We start from the raw sequence: 24,746 nt of genomic DNA on the forward strand, positions 1-24,746 counted from the left end.
GTCCTACCATGGGTCATCTGTTTGGTAAGCAATGAAGGTAAAAAAGGCATGTTTTAATATTTTCAACTCGAATATCAGAAGCTATGAACGAATAATTATTAGCAACAGCAGCCCTACTTCTGGTCACACAAAGCAGACGTGTGCGTGCAGTAGGTGTTGCCGATAGGATTGCATTGTTAGGCCAGCTGACGACATGATACCAGGGGGCACGCCGACTTAATGATACTGTTATTACTGTTATTATTTTATTACATTTTTAATATTCATATGTATGAAATGGGCCGATGGTTATAAAAATATAGTTCATTATGAGCATGGAATAATGGATGTTATTACAGGTTCAATGCTATTTATTACTACTGCAGTGACATATTGGCTGGTAAAAGCCCCTTTAGACACTTAACCAAAAGGTTACAATTTTACCCAAGGCCTACCATCGGCATTTAATGAGAAAATGTTTCTTCACCTATCATCAATTGGGAATGGTTTCCAAGACACTTCATCATAGGAAATTTTCTCATACAGTTTAGTTGGAAGAAGTTATAACTTTTTGATGTGGCAAGAATATATGGGCTAGGACTCTAAAGCTGTGTTTCACAAACTCTTTCTATAACGGAACACTTGGCACAATTCTGAGTATTCAGCGGAACACTTCGCACATTCTGAGTATTTAGCGGAACACTTCGCACAATTCTGAGTATTTAGCGGAACACTTCGCACAATTCTGAGTATTTAGCGGAACACTTGGTGACTAGTTAATTATTGCAGTACTTCGAGGAACACCTATTCAGGCCATGTGGAACACTAAGGTTCCGCGGAACACAGTTTGGGAAACACTGCTCTAAGGCAGGGACGAACTACAGCGCTGTTTTCAAGATATGCTGACTCCTTTTAGTGACCATACTTGTCCAATAAGGCTGCACTGGTACTTGCGACGCAGAAGTCTTAACTCATCATTTACATTGGCAAAACTTTTCTTTATATTTGCTAGCTTTTGTCTATCTATGAAAATGTCTGGTTCTGTGACTTTTTATTTTATTTAGAGGAGCACGTATGTCTTTTTTTGGCATTTCTGCTGAGTTCAAATTATTTGCAAGCGTTGGCGAAGAAGGACTATCTCTTTTGAAGGGTCTCTTTATTTGAGTCACCTCGAATAGCAGATCTCTGATGCTGTTATATTTTGACTTTGGTCTTCGCCTTAATTCTTTGAGCGTTAAATAGACCTGCGTCATTGCAATATTGTCTACTCCAACGCTTTCTTTGCGAAATGCTTATAGAATTCTAATAGAATTTTGAAAGTGTAATTGAAAATTACTCAATGTGGCTCAACAGAGATGGCTAAGACAGATTTTAGGAGTCAGTTACAGAGATCGGGTCTAAATCAAGGAAATCCTATGCCGAACTGGGAGTCGACCACTTATTAAGGTTGTGACAGAGCTTAGCATGAGGTTTGCGGGACATGTTCTCCGACAAAATGAATTACTCATAATAAGAGTTGCGATGACATGAAGGCCATTACGAGGAAAGCGCAAACAGGGACATCCTAGTGATCTAGTACAACTTCACGCCACACTTAAACTTAAAACCCCGGTGAAGGGGGATTTAAACTTAAAACCCCTTTGGTTACGCTCAAAGATTTTTTAGTGTGTTATTTGCTTTTTTTTTTATATTGAAGAGGTATTTTTTAGCTTCATACCCCGCTGAAAGGGGGTTTGAACTCAAAACCCCTTTGGCTACTCTCATATCATTTTGAGAGCGTAATTTGCTTTTTTAGCGGCCCCCGAAAGGGGAAAAGACGCTATTGGTTTTGTGCGAAATGTCTGTCCGTCTGTCCCGTTTAGTTCTCGTAAACTAGAAGAGATATTGAAAATCCGACTTCACAATATTTTAGACCATTCAAAGTTCTGATGCAACGGCTACTTTTTTTTTTCCTGAAAGCGAAAATTCTAATTTTTTAAATCAATTATGCTAGCAGTTTTTTTATAAGAAAAAGCTAATTAGTATGCATTAAATGTTAGACCTAATTTAAAACGAATAGTAATCTTATAAACATCATTTTCGTAAATCTTTTTTTATCTACAAATTTGAAATTAATTTTTTTTTTTATGAGGACTCGAATATGAGTTTGATCCTTTTCAAAACAATTAACTAATATAGTTCGAACCGAGGGTCCCGGGTTCGAATCCTGGTGAAGACTGGGATTTTCAACTTCTGAGTCTACCCAACTCTAATGGGTACCTGACATTAGTTGGGGAAAAGCAAAGGCGGTTGGTCGTTGTGCTGGCTACATGACACCCTCGTTAACCGTAGGCCACAAAAACAGATGAACTTTACATCATCTGCCCTATAGACCACAAACTAGTTAGGCCAGGTTCACATCTAACTTTACATTCACATTCACGTATCCTTTGATCTGCGGGACGGTTGGGGCACTACACAAGATCTGTTAACCTTCTTTCTCCATTCTTATCTCTCATTTGTCTTTGATATAATTTCATTCGGATGTTCTTTCTGAAAATATTGAAGCCTACCTGGGTGGACTACTGGTCGTGCGGTTTGCGCGCTGGACTGTCGTTTGGATTTATCGACGATCGAAGGTTCAAACCCTGCCTGCTCCCATCCCCCGTCGTCCTGCGGGAGGTTTGGACTAGGAAGTAAACTATCTTCAACTCAGAAGGATTATCCGAATTATGTTAAACATTTTACTTCGGGGGCCGATTTTGAGTTTGTGTTTCCACACAAACTGTCTTTTGTAACCTTGTTTTTTATTGAAGATTTATTTTTTAGCTTCAAACCCCGCTGAAGGAGGGTTTAAACTCACAACCCTTTGGCTACGCTTTTAGAATTTTGAGTTTGTAATTTGCTTTTTTGTATTGAAGAGGGGATTTATCGTAAATTTTGGATAGATAGATAAATAGATAGATAGATAGATAGATAGATAGATAGATAGATAGATAGATAGATAGATAGATAGATAGATAGATAGATAGATAGATAGATACATACATACATACATACATACATACATACATACATACATACATAGCATACGTACATACATACATACACAGGATATTGTTAAATATAGTAAATGATTAGCAAATAAACGAGCCCAGGATTTTACCTCGACAAAAAGTGACATTAATACCGGACGTTTTATTTTGTTACAATCTATTTACAAACGCCATAAATCTCCAGCTTCTGATGAACTGGGCGATGGCTTGAATATCATTATTTACTCTTAAAGCTTACAACAAAGTTGCTCCTTATCATGGGCGCAGCCAGGGGGGGGGGGGGTTGGGGCTCAACCTTCCCCCCCCCGAAATGAAATCCCCCCCCCCCTTGGGGGGGGATCGGAATTTATTGAATTATTTTTTGCTTTGATTTTGTTTATTTTAGGTGAGATTTTAATACTAAACCATCAATTGCACCAGCACAACCAATGGGGTTTTGAGTTTAAAACCCCCTACCAGGGGGGTTCGAGTTTAAAACCCCCTACCAGGGGTTGTGAGTTTAAAACCCCCTACTAGGGGTTTTGAGTTTTAAACCCCCTACTTGGAGTTTTTGCAGTTAACCCCCCCCCCCCTCTTCTATAAAACAAAACAAAACAAAAATGCAAACGAAAATCCCCTAATTCCAAGAGCACAGTTAAGGGAGATTTTGATTTTAAAACCCCCTCCAAAATTTACGATAAACCCCCTCTTCAATATAAAAAAAAGTTAATTACGCACTCAAAATGTTATGAGCGTAGCTAAATGGGTTTTGATGTAGTTTTTAGTTTAAACCCCACTTCAGCGGGGTTTGAAGGTAAAAAATACCTCTTTAATTATAAAAACAAAGCAAATTATACACTCAAAATGTTTTGAGTGTAGTCAAAGAGGTTTTGAGTTTAAACTCCTCTCCAGTGGAGTTTGAAGCTAAAAAGTACCTCTTCAATATAAATAAAAGCAAATTACTCACACTAAAATCTAAGAACGCAGCCAAAGGGGTTTTGAGTTTAAACCCCCCGCCAGGGGGGTTTGAGGCTAAAAAATACATCTTTAGTATAAGAAAAAAAGCAAATTACGCACTCAAAATGCTATGAGCGTTGCCAAAAGGGGTTTTGAGTTTAAACCCCCATTCAGAGGGGTTTAATGCTAAAAATACCTCTTCAATATAAAAAAAAAAGTAAGTTACACACTAAAATTATTTGAGCGTAGCCAATCCAATCGGCGGGAGTTTTGAGTTTAAACCCCTCTTCTACAGATGGTGTTTGTTTAAAGTTTAAAACCCCTCCAGATGGTTTTGAGTTTAAGATCCCCCTACAGAGCATTTTGAGGTGGAAAACCCCCAACAGATGATTTTGGCGATAAAACTTCTCTTTTCAATATAAAATCTAAAGCAAAATACAGTCACTTAATTCCAAGAGCGTATTCAATAGTGGTTACAAATTTTTACCAGTGGCAGGGCTCCCTTAATAAACTGCAGTAAATAGTCATCTGCCGAAATTGAAAAACACTAAATGTGGCTCAACAAAGATGGCTAAGACAGATTTTAGGAGTCAGTTATAGAGATCGGGTTTAAATCAAGGAAATCCTATGCCGAACTGGGAGTCGACCCTTTAGTAAGAGTGTGAGAGAGCGACGCATGAGGTTTGCGGGACATGTTCTCCGACAAAATGAATTACGCATAAGAAGAGTTGCAATGATATCCTAGTACAACTTGACGCCACTCATTCATTGAGGTCCTCCTGGCAGGTGGGAAGAGGCTTCAGACATTACCAGTGACAGATTTTTATGGAAACAGCTTGACGTCAAATGCTCCGAACGGCGCGGTAGGGTCTAAGTCAGTAAGAATAGCACATTAGGTTTTTGAAATAAAACTTTTTAATAGCAGGAAAATGCACTGTAGAAACATCAGAATATGCATTTTGTTGGCTTTCAATATCAGAAATAGTGCTTGGCGGCGGGGCTTCGCCGCGCGCTGGGGGAGCTCCTAGTATTGCTAGTATTGGCGGGGAATCTACAATTTTTCCACTAACTCATGGAAGAACCTATTCTAGGGCACAATAAACGTCTTCCGAAAGAATGAAGGGTCAGAATGCAATAAAGATTATGTACACACACACACACACATAAATACATATAAAAAAACATTCGCGGGGGGGGATAGGGGGGGTCCCCTAAACCCCCCTCGAAAAAAAATCCTGGCTACGCCCATGCTCCTTATAAAACATGTTAGATTCATCTTTACATCATGATGTTATGCTTAATGTTCGGTGTCAATATTGCCAAAGCTTTTAATAGACAATACCATTTTATTTATTTCTTATAGATCTAGGCATTGAGAGTGAGAAATAAACATTAGTTTTAATAAATCTGAAAGAGACAATCTCTTATGAATTAGCGTCTCTAATTTATAAGAGAAGAGTCTATTCCTTTTCGAGGTGGCCACAAAGTTATTATACATTTAGTTTATTCTCAAGCGGCAATGGCTCCATTTTTACTTTATTTTTATTTTATAAAAATGTTCAACTGTCATTTAGAATAAAATCTCAATAGTTCTAATTTTCTTCCAAAAACTTTTATAAATTCACTTCGTCTGTTTGTCTGTCTGGGAGGATTCTTTTGCACATTTTTTCTCCAATTTTCGGATGAAGTTGAAACTTCGCAGAATTGTTCATAGTCGATGTCCACACATGAATCAATGAAAATATTAATCAACTAATTAACCAATTGGTAGTTAATAATTTTTTATTTAGAAAAGGGGAGTAAAAGCTTACAGTATTGAGAGCCGTGAACGATATAATAATAATAATAATAATTATAGCTTTTATACAGCGCTACTTTCATGCTTATAGCATGCTCAGGCGCTATGATCCAATCTCATTTGTAGACCATTGGGAGAAGGTTTTCCTATGCTGACATTTTTTTCACGGACATCATGCCTCTGCTGCTTTTCACCTCGACATTTTCTTAAAGAAGTGGAATGATAATGAATGAACAAACAAAATATTGAAAAAAAAAAAAGGCTTAGGAGAAGAAAATTTTTAAAGAAAAATAAATAAATAACCCAAAATAAAGCTTATCTAAGTGAAAGAGCTCCACTTCTCCACTATAATAAAAAGAATTAATTACCAATATATAACTAATTAACTAATTATTCAAATTTGATTCATTTTCTGCTAGGCACAATGAGTAATTGTGCAAAGTTTAAACTTGATCCGACGATTGAAAGTGGGAGAAATAACGTGTTAAAAATGTGTACCAGACAGACAAAAAGACAGACAGAGCGAGCAGATATAGCCCTTGTAAAAATAAATAAAAACAAATGTTAGTGACATAAAAAAGAAAACCCAGAGAAAATAAATAGCCTGGTAAAAATCATTAATCAACTGAGTAGTTAATTTGTTGGGTATTTTTTCCAGGTAATTTCCCGATAGAAAACGTGTTCCTTTTCCTTATTTACTTTTATCCGCAATAGTTTGTACGTTCACATTTATTCACGGAATGGTTCCTGATTTGTTTGTGTTAAGTCTTCTGGATGAATTCTTGGTTTCATTGGTTAGGATATAACATAATAAAGTGTGTCAAGGTCGACAACAACAGGAAATTGTTCTGATAAGCATTTCTTTCTAGAAACTACAGAGGGTTAAAAATAGTTATAAAAGTCCAGGAGAAATATACTAAGACTTATTTAGACTTACTTACTTAGACTTAGGTCCTCCCGAGCCGTTCGGCGCATTGGGCGTCAAGCTGTCTCCATAAAGATCTGTCGTTGGCAATGTCTAAAGCCTCCTCCCACCTGGTGTCCACTGTTCTGAGGTCCTCCATGAAGGTGTGGCGCCAAGTATAATACGAGCGAAGCAGGACATTTTGGCGCCGCCGTTTTGGCGCCGCCGTTTTGGCGCCGCCATTTTGGCGCGAAGGTCGTTTTGGCGCGAGCCGTTTTGGCGACGGGACGTTTTGGCGCGAAATACATTATGTACGTTTATTGTATTATTTCTTTTAAAAGAATTATTCGTATCTATGTTTTGCATGAGTGTTTGTGTTAAGACATATTTTTCGCGTACTAAATGTAAATGTGTGTTTGTTTTTCACATCATTTTCTTTAAAAAACATTTTGGCTTGTGTATGTGTGTTTATTAAGAGGCACACTTTTATTTTCAAAAAAGTTTTTTAAGATATTACTTTAAAATTAAAAACAAAATGAAACGATGATAGACTAAAAATTGATCCAATTATCTGTTTACATTAACATTGGTTTATTTAATGACTGTATGATATCTCCAGCTATACATACCAAACACTTGCTAATAATAAGTAAAAATATAATACATGTACCATATTTCTCAAAATACTTTAAGTTAAATATACATAGACACCATGGTTATTTGCCTAAGTCGCAGGAATTCAAGGGTTCATTTACGTGCTTATAAAATTATCGTCAAATGATATCTCGCGCCAAAACGTCCCGTCGCCAAAACGGCTCCCGCCAAAACGTCTTGTCGCCAAAACGGCGGGGCCAAAACGGCGGCGCCAAAACGTCACGTACCGTAATACGAGGACGTCCCTGTTTGCGCGTTCCTCGTATTGGCCTCCATGTCATCGCAACTCTTGGTATACGTAGTACATTCTGTCGTAGAGCATGTCCTGCAAACCTCATGCGACGCTCTGTCTGTCTGTCGCAATAAACTAAGACTAGGCACTAACCAGCATCCAGATTATTCTGGAATCTATTCTGAGATGTCAGTGTATAGAAGGGTCAAAACTCGAGGTACAAAATTTATTAAGCTTCATTTCAATACTATCGCTATGGATTTATCATTCAAACTAATTTATATTTTATTATAAAGCTTATATCAACTCACTCTGTCTGTCTGTCTGGTAAAAAGTGTGTTCATGTTATTTCACCCATACCCATTCTCGGATCAAGTTGAAACTTCGGACAATTATTCATTTGCATAGACAAGGCATGAATAAATACTAAAAACCTGGACACAGATCTCATAAACCATTTTTTTTTATTTTGGAAATTTAACAGTTAATGTATATTGCTGAGAAAAAAAACTACTAACTCGTTGACCAAACGGGAAAAACTCTAGTTTGACCTTTACGGTTTTTCAAAGTTAAAAAAAAGAAAGAAATTTAAATTTGGCTATAATAATACATAGCGTAGTCCGCCTAGTGTAAGGATAACTGAGTTATCAAATTTCAAGTTGCTTTTATTTTTACGTAAATCTAAAAAAATATTGCATCAAAATTCTAGATTTAGAAGTTGGTCTAGATCTAGAATCTAGATCTAGTCCTAAACCAGGAGTCTGAATTCTAGATCTAGTTCTAGATGCAGGGCCGGTCCTACGGGTTGCGGGGCCCTATGCGAAACAGATTGCGCGGGACCTAATTTGGGTTGTGATAAGGATAATAAGTGAAAATTAAGATTTTGTATTAGAAAACAAATTCGTCTTTGCATTTTATGTATACTTTAATAAGTACAAAATCAATGTAAAAGAAACAAACAAACAGATAAACATTCAAATCTGAATTTTAGATTGACTATCGACTAGCAAAATATCGCTTTTGTTTTGTTTTTTCTTGAGAGGTCGAGATAGATTTAGATTTGTAGGCCAGTGACTATGAACGTAAATTAAGTACTGTATTTGAACTTTTGTTTTGGTTACAATTTGGCTTACTATTACATTTTTAAATGAAAGCTGACAATGTCGTTTTTTTAATCGCTTGTATGATTGGCGTTGTCCATATTGAATGACACCCCGAAATGACAATTTTGTCTGTTTTAAGGAGATTTGCATCAGTTTTCAGAAGATTTTTAATAATTTCAGAAGATTTTCATGACTTTTTAGTATATTTTATAATTTCAGGAGAATTCAAGGAACCCTTTAATAATAATGTTAAAATGGTTTAATTTAATAATTTACACCTAGAATTTGCATCGCGCAGGGCCTATGAAAGTGCGGGGCCCACTGCGGCCGCATACGTTGCGGTGGCCTAAGACCGGCCCTGTCTGGATGTATATATAACGAAAGTACGAATAAAAAGGGGGCCCGGTGTCGCTTGACCTCCGAACCGGGGATAGTTGGGTAAAGTAAGGGCGGTTGGTCGTTGTACTAAACACATAACACCCTCATTAACCGTGGGCACAGAAACAGATGATATTTATATCATCAGCCCCATACATCACAAGGTTTGAAAGAAGAATGTTTGAAAGAAGAATGGTTAGAGTCGTTGGTGCTTTTAGTATCTAATGTAGCTATAGCAAAAAAAATATTTTTAATTAATTTTATTTAAAAATATTAAGTTGTATAAAAGGTGGTACTGTCTTTAAAAAAGTTTTTCGTTTTCAATGATTTTTCCTGCTTGTTAACATCATTATATGCGAACACTGTAGTCATTTTTCATTCTATTTGTTTGCATTACTTTGTCGCCAACATGATGCTATGAAGATTCTTATTACCTTCGTATCTTTGCCTTATCGTTGCTCATTGCTTATCCTGGTTCAATAATACTTTTGTCCTTGGCTTGTAAATAAATCAATGTCCTTCTAAAAATTAAAATTCTAATATCTTAACCTACTAACTGCAATCATAATAATGAGAAACAATCGTAATATCTGTAATATTAGTCTATCCAGCTATGAACAAAATAAAAAAAGGTTTTAAAAATAGAACATAAATAAATCTGTGCATATTAGGGAGTAATGAATGAACGACAAGTGTACACTTCCAGGATGTACAGAATTAAGGGAAATGTAAAATACATGACGTGACCTAATTTAAGAACAAAAAAAAACGAAAACGAAATAACAACAAAACAATGCCATGGCTATTAAGATGAACAATACGGCAGTGAATTATTGTGAACATTACGGTAATGTCTCTTCCGGGTTGTTATGAACATCAAGTGAATACACTTGGAAATGGTCTGACATGCAGGCAATGAATATTAAAAATAAGACTTTCACGACTCAGTCAGACAATTAAACCAATTAGCACGACAAACGTCAATTCAGACCAAATAAGAAAACATTGAAAAACTACGTCATCCTTTTAGAACTAATCTGTCGTAATTTTGAACTGTCAACAACTGCGACAACACTATTTCTATGATCTAATTGCGACAACACTATTTCTATGATCTAATTGCGACAACACTATTTCTATGATCTAATTGCGACAACACTATTTCTATGATCTAATTGCGACAACACTATTTCTATGATCTAATTGCGACAACACTATTTCTATGATCTAATTGCGACAACACTATTTCTATGATCTAATTGCGACAGCACTATTTCTATGATCTAATTGCGACAACACTATTTCTATGATCTAATTGCGACAACATTATTTCTATGATCTAATTGCGACAACACTATTTCTATGATCTAATTGCGACAACACTATTTCTATGATCTAATTGCGACAATACTATTTCTATGATCTAACTTAAATGGGAATAATTCAAAACATGATTGAGAGCTTAATCAAAGGAGACAAAAAATAAGAATAAAGGGACTACAACGCAGCGAAACAAAGACATATCTTACACTTCGAAAACCAGGAGATTTGTATTGACTAAACTAAAAGTAAATGTTTTTTACAATACCTCTTCAAGTCACTACTTCATGGAACCAGGGCAAACAGCTGATCTCTAAAACGGCTCTAACGAATTTGAAAAAATATAACAGTTGATGCATATCGGCGTGGTCAACCGTATTACCGTAATACTCAATAACATTAAATGTAAAGTTGCTTCAATGTTATAGGGATATATATAAGCGACATAAGCGTTGCTTTAATTTGTTCGTACATCTAATAAAGATTAGGAGTTAGATCAACAGTAGATCTTAAGACATCTAAATCAGAACTTTATTTCTAATGTTAGATCAAGATGTCCATATAATGAACATACCAACAGATAAACGCACAAGAATGCCTTCCTCGCTGTCTGGATCATAAAATGCGAATTTTCTAGCAGCTGACGGTGTCAAGAGTTCTATACTCGATTGAACCAAGTATTTGTTTAATTATTCTTTTAAAATATTTTTGTTTATATTTGCAGTTTAATACTGGAGGTATTGTCTTTAAAAAAAATTTTTTTTTTTTCTTGTTTGACTCATTATCATCATGTGAACTGGCACACCCATGTTTGTACTTCATTTATTCACAAAGGGAAATAACTAAATAATTACTTTTTTCAAAAGACGTTGAAACATTTAGGATTTGTTAAAAATCTGCCTCTCCCCCCTTAAATCTAGATTTCTACAGTAATATGAATGAGATCTGACGTCATGACACTATATTCGTATAAACATGGTATGTGTATTTGTTGATGATTTATTTGAAGATGATTACATATTTACATATCTAAATCTGATAATTTTGCCATAACATTTTAAAAGTTGTACTACTGATAAAAGTTTTTTGTTGTTAATAAATTGATTCCAGGCAAGTGTTGAAAATAGCATATTTGACACATTTGATTTTCTTGCAAACGCGTCTAAAAATCGCATTATCGAAAATAGGTTGTTTTATTTCATCTTTTGTAATTAAAAAAAAACCTTAGTAGCATGAAATGACTATTTGAAATCCTTTATATTTTATAAACAAGTGGTTTCGCTTAGCATGAAGATAATCTTACGATGAATATGCCAATTAAAGGCGTATATTTAGGCCAAATTCGTCTTGATTGTCACTAACACTTCAGTATCATAAATCTACCCCCCTTCCTCTTCCTTACCTTAGTTCACTTAATTTGGCATTCCCTTTTTTTCAATAGGATGGATAATCAACTGCAGACTTCAGGAGTAGGCGTGTTAGTAAGAATGCGAGTTAACGCTTTGCATTGTTTTGTCATCAATAGTTTTTATGAATATTTCTAAAACAAAATATATACAACTTGCTTTGTTTCTGAGTATAATCTGGCTTACGTTCGGCAGGAGAGCCGCTGGTCGTCCACTTCTAAGGTATCATAGTATACACAAACGCGACATGAAGCTCTTCAAATTCGACACTTACAGTTTAGAAAAGATGGCAGTGGATAGAGACACATGAAGAGCGAGCATAAAGGAAGGGTCTGGGTTGAAGATGTGTAAATGGTTTATGTTGGTAGATAACGCGAATATTTACTTATATAGTATTGGGGCCTCTGCTGGCCTCGTTAGAATGCTCTTTGTGTAGATACTAAATATGTTTGTCCTCACCAATTTTGTGGTTGCGCAAGGCTACCAGGTCTACTGAGTGATTTGACCACAACACATATATTTTTAGAAACAAACACTGTCTCAGCAGACGACATATATTTATTGCAGTGATTCTCAAAACTAATATGTGACAAGTTGCCATACACAACTGTAGTAGAAAAAAGAATGAAATTACAACGGCGCCTGATGATTACAACCTGTGACCCCGCAGCTGTAGATCAAGGATAAGCCTCTTTAGTTAAATACAAAAGTTGTGGGGAGAAGACAAAAAAGGTTGAAAACTACTGGTCTAGATCTATTACACAGTTAATGACCAGACTGAACCAAACTATTTAATACACTTCCTATAAACTTTTGTTTTTGCTTTTAAAAGTATTTTTATGTTTTTCAGGTTTTTACTTAAAAATTATAACGGTCAAACTACTGTTTTTCGAGCTAGTAATTCTTTACTCAGTGATAAACAGCAACTGTCAAATTTCTAAGAAAATTGTTTCATCCGTTTTCCAGAATCGCTTCCGGTTTCCAAGAAGTTTTTTTTTCCCCACGAAGTTACGAATTAAATAAAGGTATTGTAATGAAACATTAACTCCAAGCATTCTATTCATAGAATGATATTTATTTTTGGATCAGTTTAATTTTATGCAAATTCGCCAACCAGATAAGACACAGCGATCATGCTGTTATGAATGAAACGAGTTTTTTTTCAACACGTGCTCACCTTCCCACATGTCTACGCGGATGGCATTCTTTACTTTGATTGCGTATCCCGGTTGTAATGATAAATTCCTTATAAAATATAACTTGACTTCAAATTAAATATAGCACAAAAAAATAAAAAAAATATCCCGGGATAGGAATTAAGAACATGTTAATCCATAGATCAAATAAAAGTAAATTATCAGTAAGAGTATCAGTAAATTTTAATAAACAGAAGCGTAGTAAGCACAGATGGCGCCTGAGGCACGCGCTCTATAGTAATGTAGAATATAGAATGAAATCATAATAAAACAATCAAAATATAGAAGTATACTTGTGTAAAAAAAATCTTATGTAAGGGAAGGAACTGCCCAATTAGTGCCATTTCTCTCAATATTGCAAGCTTTATTTCCCCTTTTTATGTAACACAAAATTAATAAAACACCACTGATTAATTAACTGATTGGTTAATTTTAATTTTATCAATTAATGTGTAGTCATCGACAATGTCTAATCATCCAAAGCTTCATGAAACTTGATGCGAGAATAGGAAGTTGGAGAAAAAAAATGCGTTAAGGAATCCTGACAGACAGGCAGACAGACAGACGGAATGAATTTATATAAGATAAAAAAATATTTTTTTTTACAAAGGACGATAGAAGGCAAACATTATTAGCGAACTAAATACATTTCTAATATATTAGGAGTATTCACTGCCTAACATTGCTTCTTGAAACTGCTAAAGTGTTTTCCTAATAAATAAGAATGCAATCTTGTATTTGGTTCTAAATTAAGAATTATAGAAAGCCATCTTTAAAAAAAAAATTTGGTTGGATTTGGAGACGAATTGTGTTTTTAATTTAAGATTTCTAAAAAGCCAAATTAAAGGGATAGGAATTGGGAAATGAATATGTAATTAACATAGACATAAATAAATATAGACTGGCCGATTAATGAGTTTTATGAAACGAAAATTTGTGACTTGCAATTTTGTGTACTTTATTATACAACATTTATGAGCAGTATAAAAGTTAAGTATTCATATCTATTTCAGACATAGCCTATATAAGTATTACATATATTGTAAATAAGGAGGCAGTGTAGTTTTGTTTAATCTCTAAGAATGAAGATCATGCAATTTTTCATAATTCGGAAATCCGAATACAGTAGATATACATGTTTTCAAGTTACATGAAGTTACTTCCTTCAGCCAGTCTATATTTATTTATGTCTATGGTCATTAATTTAAAATGTGTGAAAAGACAAGTTAAAAAAAAGGGTTGGATTTGGAAATGTATATGTCCTTAATTGATTTGTGAAAAGCGAAATTTGGAAACTTTGGATTAGATTTGGAAACGAATGTGTGTCAGAAGCTTCCTACTCTCTTGATGCCGATGTAAACACTGTTCTTGCTTCTCTCCCTTCGTCTTCCAGTCCATGTCCTATAGTGCACTCGTACAAGCACCGGTGCAAGGCAGGGTTACAACAATATACATACGTACCTACATACATACGTACCTACATACATACATACATATATATATATATATATATATATATATATATATATATATTTATATATATATACACACACACACATTTTTATATTATTGATATGATAATATACAGTTTTGAAACAAAAAGCCACAGACTAGAAATATACCAATACCAATACTTACTATGTATGCTGTCACGCTACAACGCTCAAGTCTGTTACAAAGAGAACAGTCGATAATGTGGGTCAAGATGACTGGGTGGATAGATGACCGAATCCTTCTGGAAGGCATTGAAAGGATATTTATGTAAACAATTATGCGGGACATTGAATGAAAGAAAGTGGTAACCAAGGGTCAAGAATTATGTAAAAATCCAGAAATGTCTTATTGGGAGACTCTAATAATAAGGCCAGTATTCGAGTCAGGAGATTAGTGAGAAATGCAGTATTTCCCGTGGCTGCGCAGTCCCAGCTGTGACCTATTTTGCCACATCCAGGGGAAGTATAACCATTGTCCACTGGTGGTCGATGTAGATTGTCTTTTCACCGTCTGCGTTTGTCCTTGGCAGCAGATTTTCTTTTGGTCTCAAATGTGTATCCCGCGGGCTTCGTGAGTGATCTCCAGCTGTCTCGTTCTGAGGCCGCATGCAACCAGGTGCTCTCTTCTATGTCAGCCAAGGAAAGGAAAGGAAAGGAAAGGAAAAGAAAGGAAAGGAAAGGAAAAGAAAGGAAAGGAAAGCCTACCCGTTGTGGTCATTGTTCATTGGTCAGTAGTCGTTGGTCACTAGTTGTCAGTATTTTATTGTGCTTTTTTTCAACAGTATTTGCCAGTCACGTTATTGTACTATTCATATAATTTTTCAAGTGACTTGTGTTTTATGTAGGGCCGGTTATAGCCTCCTAAGGCCCTAAGCTATTTGAGATATGATGTCCCTTGTAAAAAAACAAAATGTAATTTACCTTTTTTTGCTTTTTCTTCAAAACAATATTTGTGTCCTCATACAAGTGGGGGCACTTAGCTATAGTTTCAATAATCTGCTTTTAGGTGAATTTTTTAAATCTCTAGATTGATTATTATGTTGATTTATGTTTAAAGATAATAAGCTCAATGTCATTGTTTTCATCACTGATATTTACAGCGTTTAGAAAGAGACATCTTTGAACCTGCAAATGTTACGTTACTTATCTTTTTTTTTCATCAAAGATTTCTAGATCTAGATGTACAGAAAATATTCCATTTTTGATTATAACCCGGATTCACTTCAGAAAATGAAAAAACACGACCGAATAGATCTATCAAATGTTAGATCTTGATATGATGACAAATAATTACACCATAGCATTTCTCTAAATTGTGTTTAATAATTTAAAAATTGTTTTCCAATTCTTAAATTAGATCTAGATCTTGATTTCATTTCGATATAATAGAGTTGCATATCGAAAGTAAGGACTGAGCTTTAAAAAAATCTTTTATTGACTAATAAGTATCGGGATAAAAAATCTTTAAAAGACACACACACACACAACATTTGAATGACTAAAACTTTAATTAATACATGAAACAAATTATCGAAATACTCCATTACTACTTTTTCGATGGTGACCTTAGATGTTAATTTGTGTTCCTATGATATTAATACCTCCCCTGAAGTCTTTTATGAATAAAGTGGTATTTTACGAAAATCCAACAAACAACTGTTTGAATAATTATTTTAAAACAAAACTTTTCACTTTCTGAAGATAAAATGTAGCCGTTGCACCAAAAACTTTTTAAAATATCTTGATATCGGATTTTTAGTATCTTTTCTAGTTTTGAGAACTAAACGTGACAGACGGAGGGACAGACAGACGACAAAAACTAAAAGAAGTTTTTCCCCTTTCAACGGATTTATAATTCAAATTTATATTTATTGCTGGAAATATAAAGTTTAAGTAGTTAAAATGTTTCCTTCAAAAAAGAAAATTACCATTTAGCCTATAATATGATCTACGTCTAAATTGGACATTCTCTCTATGCAATATACAAACATCACATGTTTCACATTATGTAAACAAATCGAGAAAATATTTCTGGTTAGTTAAAATTTCTTATCATTATTTGAAACACGACTTCACAAAAAAGGTTTGTATAAAAACAATGACCAGTCTCTTTAGACATTCAGCTCTTACAGCTCTTCACAAGATCTGTTGCTCATTCTTGGTGAGTACGCATCTTGAAAATCTTAAATTAAAAAAAAAAAACATATATATATATATAATCACGGATGCAGCCGTTAAATCATTGACACCGCAACAGTCCAACCGAGACCAATCGTCAAAGAATACCTGAATACTGACCTGCAACGTCGCAACGTGTGGGCTGTTTAGACCTATAGCTCGCTGCCACGTGACAGGTCTGTACGACGTAGCTGCGAGCTATTAGTCTCCTCTGCCCACAGGTTGCGACGTTGCAGGTCAGTGTTCAGGCCTACGATGACGATTGGTCACGGTCCAACGAACTAAAGGATAGCTGAAGGTGTGGAAGTATTCTCCGTAAATGGGCTAGGCTAGAGAAAATCTTTCAATACTCCAATCACACGTCATCCGTCATACTTAAGATGTTAATTTCCCTAGCACAATCATATTAAGTGAGAGAAGTCTTAATTGATGGGTCAGGTGGAGTAGCGTATCACGGATACTAGCCACCTGGGTTAAGGAGATCCGCCAACCATTCCCACCTCCTAAGATTGTAAGTAATAGTTATTTGCATAAGATATTACAATACGAACAACCCTACCCATTCCCATTGTTTGGTAAAGTTTGTAAATAATGACGTTTTGTAAAAATGATTACGTCGCCCTTAATAACTAATGTATGAGAGATTAAAAAAAAGTTTTTGTTCTCCTCAACAATTCCCCCCACCCGGAAAAACAATCTTGTTACGCCAATGTATAAATATTCTTATGGTATATATAATTCTATTTTATTAATACAGATCAAGACATGGTAATATTGATTTACACATAAGACGGTGTGCGCAAAATGTTACATCCTTATTGAACTCGTTACTGAATATATGTCCGAGAGCTTAAAATATAAAAAAAAGTTGGCATAAATACCTTTGGGAAATAATATAGTCTCTATGTTTTTTTTTTTGTTTTTTTTTTACTATTACTAGTAAATAGTTTTGAAAACGGTACAAAATTTTTTGTGGGGTAAAAATGGTTCGCTTTCAGTAGGTTGAAGGTTAATGTTGCACCAAAACCTAACAAGCGTGGCCGAGAGGCTAAGTGCGCTTGAACTTGGCTTGTCTTGGCTACCTAGAAGGGGGCTCGAGGTTACACACCCGACTCGGGCAGAGTTGCGTTTACTGAGCGCCTAAAGGCAGCAACTCCTAGATACCCCCTCCCTCCCACTAGTCCACAAATGAGATTGGACCAAAGCGCTCTGAGCATGCTATAAGCATGAAAGTAGCGCTATATAAAAGCTGTAATAAAAAGCTTTAAAATATAGTAACATATTTTCAATATCTTTTCTAGTTTATGAGATCTAGAAAAAAAAGCGGCTTTTTCCCGATCGCTACAATTTTTTATTGGAATAATGTTTCTATAATGTCAACAGATCAGAAGGTAAATCTCTTACTTATTGATGTAGCCCATGTGAGAGGAGAAGGGGCTTTCATTTTTTGTAGCTGAAGTCTGCCAGTTTTGATTAAAAAAGGCACATTCTTATTTTTTTTATACTTACAGGTAGAATGATGAAGCTCTTCCTTCTGGTTGTAGTAGCCTTTGTTGTTTTCACCTCTGCTAATGTAATCCGCGAGGAAATGGATATGTGTGCACCGTCCAGCGACTTCAAATCATGTCTTTATTTAATCAATAGCAAAAGAGAGGAAAACCTCAACCTGGCAGAGATTGTTGCCAACATCGGAAAGGTCATCAATGTAATTGACGGGTTTGTTAATGGTGCAGCCACAGTGACAAAGAGAGAGGAGCAAGACCTCTGTGTTAAAATCGGTGGTGTTACTGTATGTCTGTAAATGAAAACATGACAAATGCCATGTTCAATAAATTTCTAAAAAAAGATAAAATTGTTCTGTGTTTTATGCATTAAATACAAATTATAATTTCTGAATATGTTTTGTAATTCTTAAACTATTTTCTACACTGCCTTTATAAACATTGTCTTGGCAACAGTGTTATTACCTTCGTTATTTTAAAGGTACGGTTAATACTAATCAATTCACTAAGAAATGGACGAGATAGCTGGTCGTTGTCCTAACCACGTGACATGATCATTAACCGTGGGCCATAGGAGCATACGAACTATACATCATTTGCCAAATAGATCGCAAGGTTTGAAATGGGGGAGGAGTAATATATATAATAAGGCTTCCTTCAGTTGCGAAGGGTTGTCTCCTGAAGCCTTTCCAATTATTGGTTTTGATTTCTAGCCGGGACATACATACATACACACATACATATATACATACATACATATGCCGAACATTTAATTATGTATATTAGATATGTATTTATGTATATATATATCATGGGCGTAGCCAGGATTTTTTTCGGGGGGGGGGGGGTTAGGGGGGATTCCCCCCCCCCGAAAAAAAAATTTTTATGTATATATGTGTATGTGTACATAATCTTTATTACATTCTGACCCGTCATTCTTTCGGAAGACGTTTATTGTGCCCTAGAATAGGTTCTTCCTGGAGTTAGTGGAAAAATTGTAGACTTCCCGACATAGCCCCGCAGCCAAACACTATTTTTTTGGTATTGAATGCCGACAAAATGCATATTCTGAGGTATCTACAGTGCATTTTCCTGCTATTAAAAAGTTTTATTTCAAAAACCTAATGTGCTATTCTTACTGACTTAGACCCTCCCGCGTCGTTCGGTGCATTTGCCGTCAAGCTGTTTCCACAAAAAATTGTCACTGGTAATATCTGAAGCCTCTTCCCACCTGCTCTAAGGACCTCCATGAATGAGTGGCGCCAAGTTGTACTAGGATGTCATCCCAACTCTTATTATGCGTAATTCACATGTCCCGCAAACCTCTTGCGACGCTCTGTCACAATCTTACTAAGGGGTCGACTCATGTTCGGCATAGGATTTCCTTGATTTAGACCCGATCTCTATAACTGACTCCTAAAAACTGTCTTAACCATCTTTGTTGAGCCACATATAGTGTTTTTCAATTTCGGCAAATGACTATTCACTGCACTTTATTAATGGAGCCCCGCCACTGGTAGAAATATGTAACCTCTCTTGAATACGATCTTGGAATTAGGTGACTGTAGTTTGCTTTAGATTTTATATCTAAAAGGGAAGTTTTATCGTCAAAATCATCTGTTGGGGGTTTTAAACTAAAAAATCTCAAGACTTGGTTGTTGTTTCTTAAATTCATAACCCCATTAAGCTACGATATAGAATTTGGTAACTGTAGTATGCTTCAGAAAAATATTGAAGATAGAGGTTTTCCACCTCAAAACGCTCTGTAGGGGGATTTTAAACTCAAAACCATCTGGAGGAGAGGAGTTTAAACTCAAAACCCCCAATCGGCTTGGCTACCCTCAAATAATTTAAGTGTGTAATTTGCTTTTTTTATTTTGAAGAGATATTTTTTAGCATCAAACCCTTCTGAAAGGGGATTTAAACTCAAAACCTCTTTTGGCAACGCTCATAGCATTTTGAGTGCGTAATTTGCTTTTTTTTTACACTGAAGATGTATTTTTTAGCTTCAAACTCCACTGGAGGGGAGTGTAAACTTAAAACTGAGTCAAAACCCATTTAGCTACGCTCATAACATTTTGGCGGGGGGGGGGGGGGACGGGGGTAAACTCAAAACCCCTTTGGCTACGCTCATAGATTTTAGAGTTATTTGCTTTTTTTTTTAAATTGAAGAATGTATTTTTTAGCTTCAAACTCCACTGGAGGGGAGTTTAAACTTAAAACTGAGTCAAAACCCATTTAGCTACGCTCATAACATTTTGAGAGCAAAATTTGCTTTTTTTTTCATATTGAAGAGGGAGTTTATCGTAAATTTCGGAGGCGGGTTCAAAATAAAAATCTTCCTTAACTTTGCTCTTGGAATTTAAGGTATGTCGTTTGCATTTTTTTTATAGGAGAGGGGGATGTAACTTCAGAAACCCCTGGTAGGGGGTTTTAAACTCAAAACCCCCTGGTAGGGGTTTTAAACTCAAAACCCCTTTGGCTATGCTCATAACATTTTGAATGCACAATTTGCTTTTTTTTTTCATATTGAAGAGGGGGTTTATCGTAAATTTTGGAGGGGGGTTTAAAATAAAAATCTTCCTTAACTGTGCTCTTGGAATTTGGGATTGTCGTTTGCATTTTTTTTTGTTTTGTTTTATAGAAGAGGGGGATTTGACTCAAAAACCCCTTGTAGGGTGTTTTAAACTCAAAACCCCTTTGGTAGGGGTTTTAAACTCAAAGCCCCCTGGTAGGGGTTTTAAACTCAAAACCCCCTTGGCTGCGCTGGGGCAAGTGATGGTTTAGTATTAAAATCTCACCTAAAATAAACAAAATCAAAGAAAAAAATCAGTCACTAAAGTGCCTCTCCCCCCCCCGGGGGGGGTGTTCATGTCGGGGGGGGGGTTTGAACCCCAACCCCCCCCCCCTGGCTACGCCCATGATATACATATATATATATATATATATATATATATATATTTATATATATTTAAACAAGGAAAACAGTAAACCAGCATCATCATCATCACCATCATCATCATCAAACTCCATTTAAGTGAGGGCTTGAGGGGCTCAAATTCTCTCTTGCAAAAGCCCTGGACAGAAACCCTGCTGTCTTGCGTAGTGCATAAATGTCCCCATACAGGTCGAGAATTTTTGGTTTCCCAGACCTGTCGAGGCGGAGATCAACAAGTCTGCGGCAGTCAAACAGAATATGAGGCACGGTTTCCTCTTCTTCCCCTGTGAATCAAAATTTGGCCGTGAGAAATATGAGCCAACAGGACAATGGCCTGTCCTGCACTGTGCTATAATAGCTTGCTCAAGTTGGACAGCCTCCACCACGGGGAAGTAGCCGTTGCATCAGAACTTTGATTGGTCTAAATTATTATGACGTCGGATATTATTCACAATCTTTTCTAGTTTACGAGATCTAAACGGGATGGACGGGCAGACAGACCACACAAAACTAATAGCGTCTATTCCCCTTTCGGGGGCCCTAAAAATGCCAAACATTACATAACATTATATTAATGGTAAAATATCTTGGCAATGGTGAGATTTCTTATCATCTTTCAAAACATGACTCTACCAAAATTGCCACAAAAGGGTCACGATTTGCTTTTGTATATAAACATGGACAAATCTTTTCTGACATTTAGTTCTTGTAGCCTTGCGTAAGTCTTTTACTTACCCCATCGTAAGTACTCCTCTTTAGTTGCAATGAATAATATTCGTGGATATAACTTTGCGCTATTCGAATTCAGGTTCATTTCAGTTGAATGGATTTAGCATCTCCAGAGGTACGAAAGCCTCTTCTTCACAGGGATTCGAATTTGTGACCACTCGGTTCGGAAGCCAAGCGCTTTTACCACAAGTTCACTACAAATGTGTTATAACAGTGTTTCTTTTCCTATGCCCATAGGTCAGAAAATGAAGCTTTTACTTTTGGCGCTCGCAGTTGTGGCCACAGCCTCAGCCAATGTTTTCCAAGAGAAGAGAGCAGTATGCTTTCATGTCCTTGGAGTAGAAGTCTGCGCCGACCCATCCGTTAGCGGCAAGAGAGAGGAAGATCTCCACCTAGTTAAGATTATAGCTGACATTGGAAAGGTTGTCCACGTTATTGATGGATTTATTAGTGGTGCAACTGCAGGGGTGAAGAGAACGGATTTGGGTGGCTGTCATTTCATCGGTTTTACATTAGTGTGTATATAAATGACATGACGTGTCCAGTACATTTGTTATATTAAGACACCAGTGTTTTGTTCTTTTTTTTTTTTTTTTACAATTCAAGTCACGTCCTTATGGATGAACTCAAAAACGGCTCTAACGATTTTCCAAGAAATTTAACAGTTAATGTAAGTCGCTGAGAAAAGAATAACTAGCTGATTGGCCACAAGGGAAAACTCTAAACAATAAATAAATGTAAATTTAGCTTGACTAGACTTAGAAAAAACTACAACATTGCGTAGTCAACCATAATGTTCCGAAATTATATGATAACAGAGTAAATTTAAGTTTGCTTCAAATTTATTGAAAGAATATCTAGCTTTACTAATATTTTTTTACGTAAATCTAATATAGATTACATCTAGATTCTAGATCTAGAAGGAGATCTAGGTCAAGACTAGATTTTAAGAGTTTTAAATCAGAAGTCTAGGTCTAGTATTAGATCTAGATGTCCATATAATGATAATATCGTTAAATAATCACAAAAGTATGAATTCCAGCTGGCTGAAATTTTTAATTTCATAATTTCACACCTCTGAATCATGGGTTCGATAGCCGGTTTGAACCGAATATTTTGTTTCATTATTTATTTTTATATTTTATTATATTTCAAGTTGTATAATGGAGATATTGTGTTTTTTTAAATGTTTTTTAAAATGTTTTTCTTGTTTTTGTTGCGTGATTTTTGTATTCTAGAGAAAGGTTTATGTCATAAGCATTCAATTATAGACACAATTTGACAATCTTTATTCATTCCTTTTATTACAATTTATAAATCGATATATATCGATATATATATATATATATATATATATATATATATATATATATATTTGGTCGAAAAAAGGTGTAACGTGGACGGAAAAATGGAGTATGTTAAAAAAACACGGGTAAATCAAGAAAAAAAACAACAAACAATTAGTTTATATCAGTCATAAAATCTGCAATAGATCTAGACCAACAACATAAATCTATGCGATTAGAAATATTTTTATGAATTTTTTTTTGTTTAGCGCTGTGCAACTTCATGCTTTTAGCTTTCTCAGTACAACCTGATCCTATCACTTATCTGGACCAGTAGGGAGAGGTGGGGGGAGGGAGAAGGAGAAAGAAAGGAATATCTGGTTGAGTTTTACCTTAATTACTTTTTAAAAGCCTTTTAAAGTAAAGTTCCCCTTTCTGATCTTGAGAACTATGGGATAGATGAGGTAAAGGTCATCTGTTTCTGTGGCCCACGGTTAACGAGGGTGTCATGTGGCCAACACGATTACCAACCGCCTTGGACAACTAATGTCAGGTAACCATTAGAGCTGGGTGGACTCAGAGGGGCACAAAGATACCGAAATTTAAAAAAAGTCAGTCTTCAGCCACCGCGCCTCCTATATATATATATATATATATAATATAATATATATAATATATATATATGTATATGTGTGTGTGTGTTAAGTTTACTATATTATTTGGATTGAGCTAGGTATTGATTTAAATAATTTTTTTTTCAAAGCTAATATTAACTCACTCCGTCTGTCCGTCTAAGAGGATTTTTTAAACACTTTTTTTTTGCTCCCACGTCCCATTGTCCGATGAAATTCAATTTTTGCACAATTATTCATATGCTATATCAAAACAGGAAAATTAACTAATTATTTGACCAATTTGTTTTGATGAATTAAGTTTGTTTTATATAGAAAAAGGAGATAAACTATTGCACTATTGAGATTTAGCATTGATTTTTAGGTGCCCCTTAGATAAGCTTTGTTTACAAAAAGAAATTTTACAATACTTCTATTCAAGTCGTTCCTTCGTGGAAACTAAAACCTTCTGGATGGAACCCGGACACGGATGTCGAAAACAGCTTTAACATTTTTCCTAAAAAATTCGAACGTTTTGTATATATCGTTAGGAAAAAAATTACCAGCTCGTTGGCCACACTGTGAAAACCGTTATAATTTGAAAATTATAAAAAAAGAATTAAATTTAAATTTGGATATGTCAAGCTACCTGTTATATGGCACAGTTAATGTCTTATTTTCATATGTAACTAAATGTAAGCTACCTGTTTGTTCTGGTTCAAAACCTGGATTTTCCGCTTGTGTATGGCGTCGTTAGAAACCCCTAGATCTAACGACATCAATACTAATTAATTATTTGATTTTAATTATATCACCCCAACTGAACATAGCACCCACTTTTCAGATCTTTAAACCACTTGGCCAAACCTACACAAACTATTTGTAGTTATAAAAAAAAATTAAAATAACAACACATTTATTCTCTATTATTAGAAAAATTAACAAACAAAAATGTTATCTTAGCTAATTGATTAGCGTAACTATTTTTAGGATGAAGTTCATTTTCTGAAACTTTTACAACGTGAAAACATAAATAGTACCAAAGAACAAAGCAATCACAAAAGTTTT

The 24,746-nt window shown here is 35.4% G+C and overlaps 1 long non-coding RNA gene across 1 annotated transcript; it reads left to right on the forward strand.

Moving 5' to 3' along the window:
• Positions 1-16,517: 16,517 nt before the first annotated feature.
• LOC129923680 (uncharacterized) lies at positions 16,518-18,464 on the forward strand. Its single transcript, XR_008775684.1, has 2 exons — positions 16,518-16,595; positions 18,124-18,464. It is a non-coding gene; the product is annotated as an uncharacterized LOC129923680 (long non-coding RNA).
• Positions 18,465-24,746: the final 6,282 nt, after the last annotated feature.

This window comes from Biomphalaria glabrata, chromosome 17, assembly GCF_947242115.1.
Source record: "Biomphalaria glabrata chromosome 17, xgBioGlab47.1, whole genome shotgun sequence".
In the NCBI taxonomy this organism is placed as follows: Eukaryota; Metazoa; Mollusca; class Gastropoda; family Planorbidae; genus Biomphalaria; species Biomphalaria glabrata.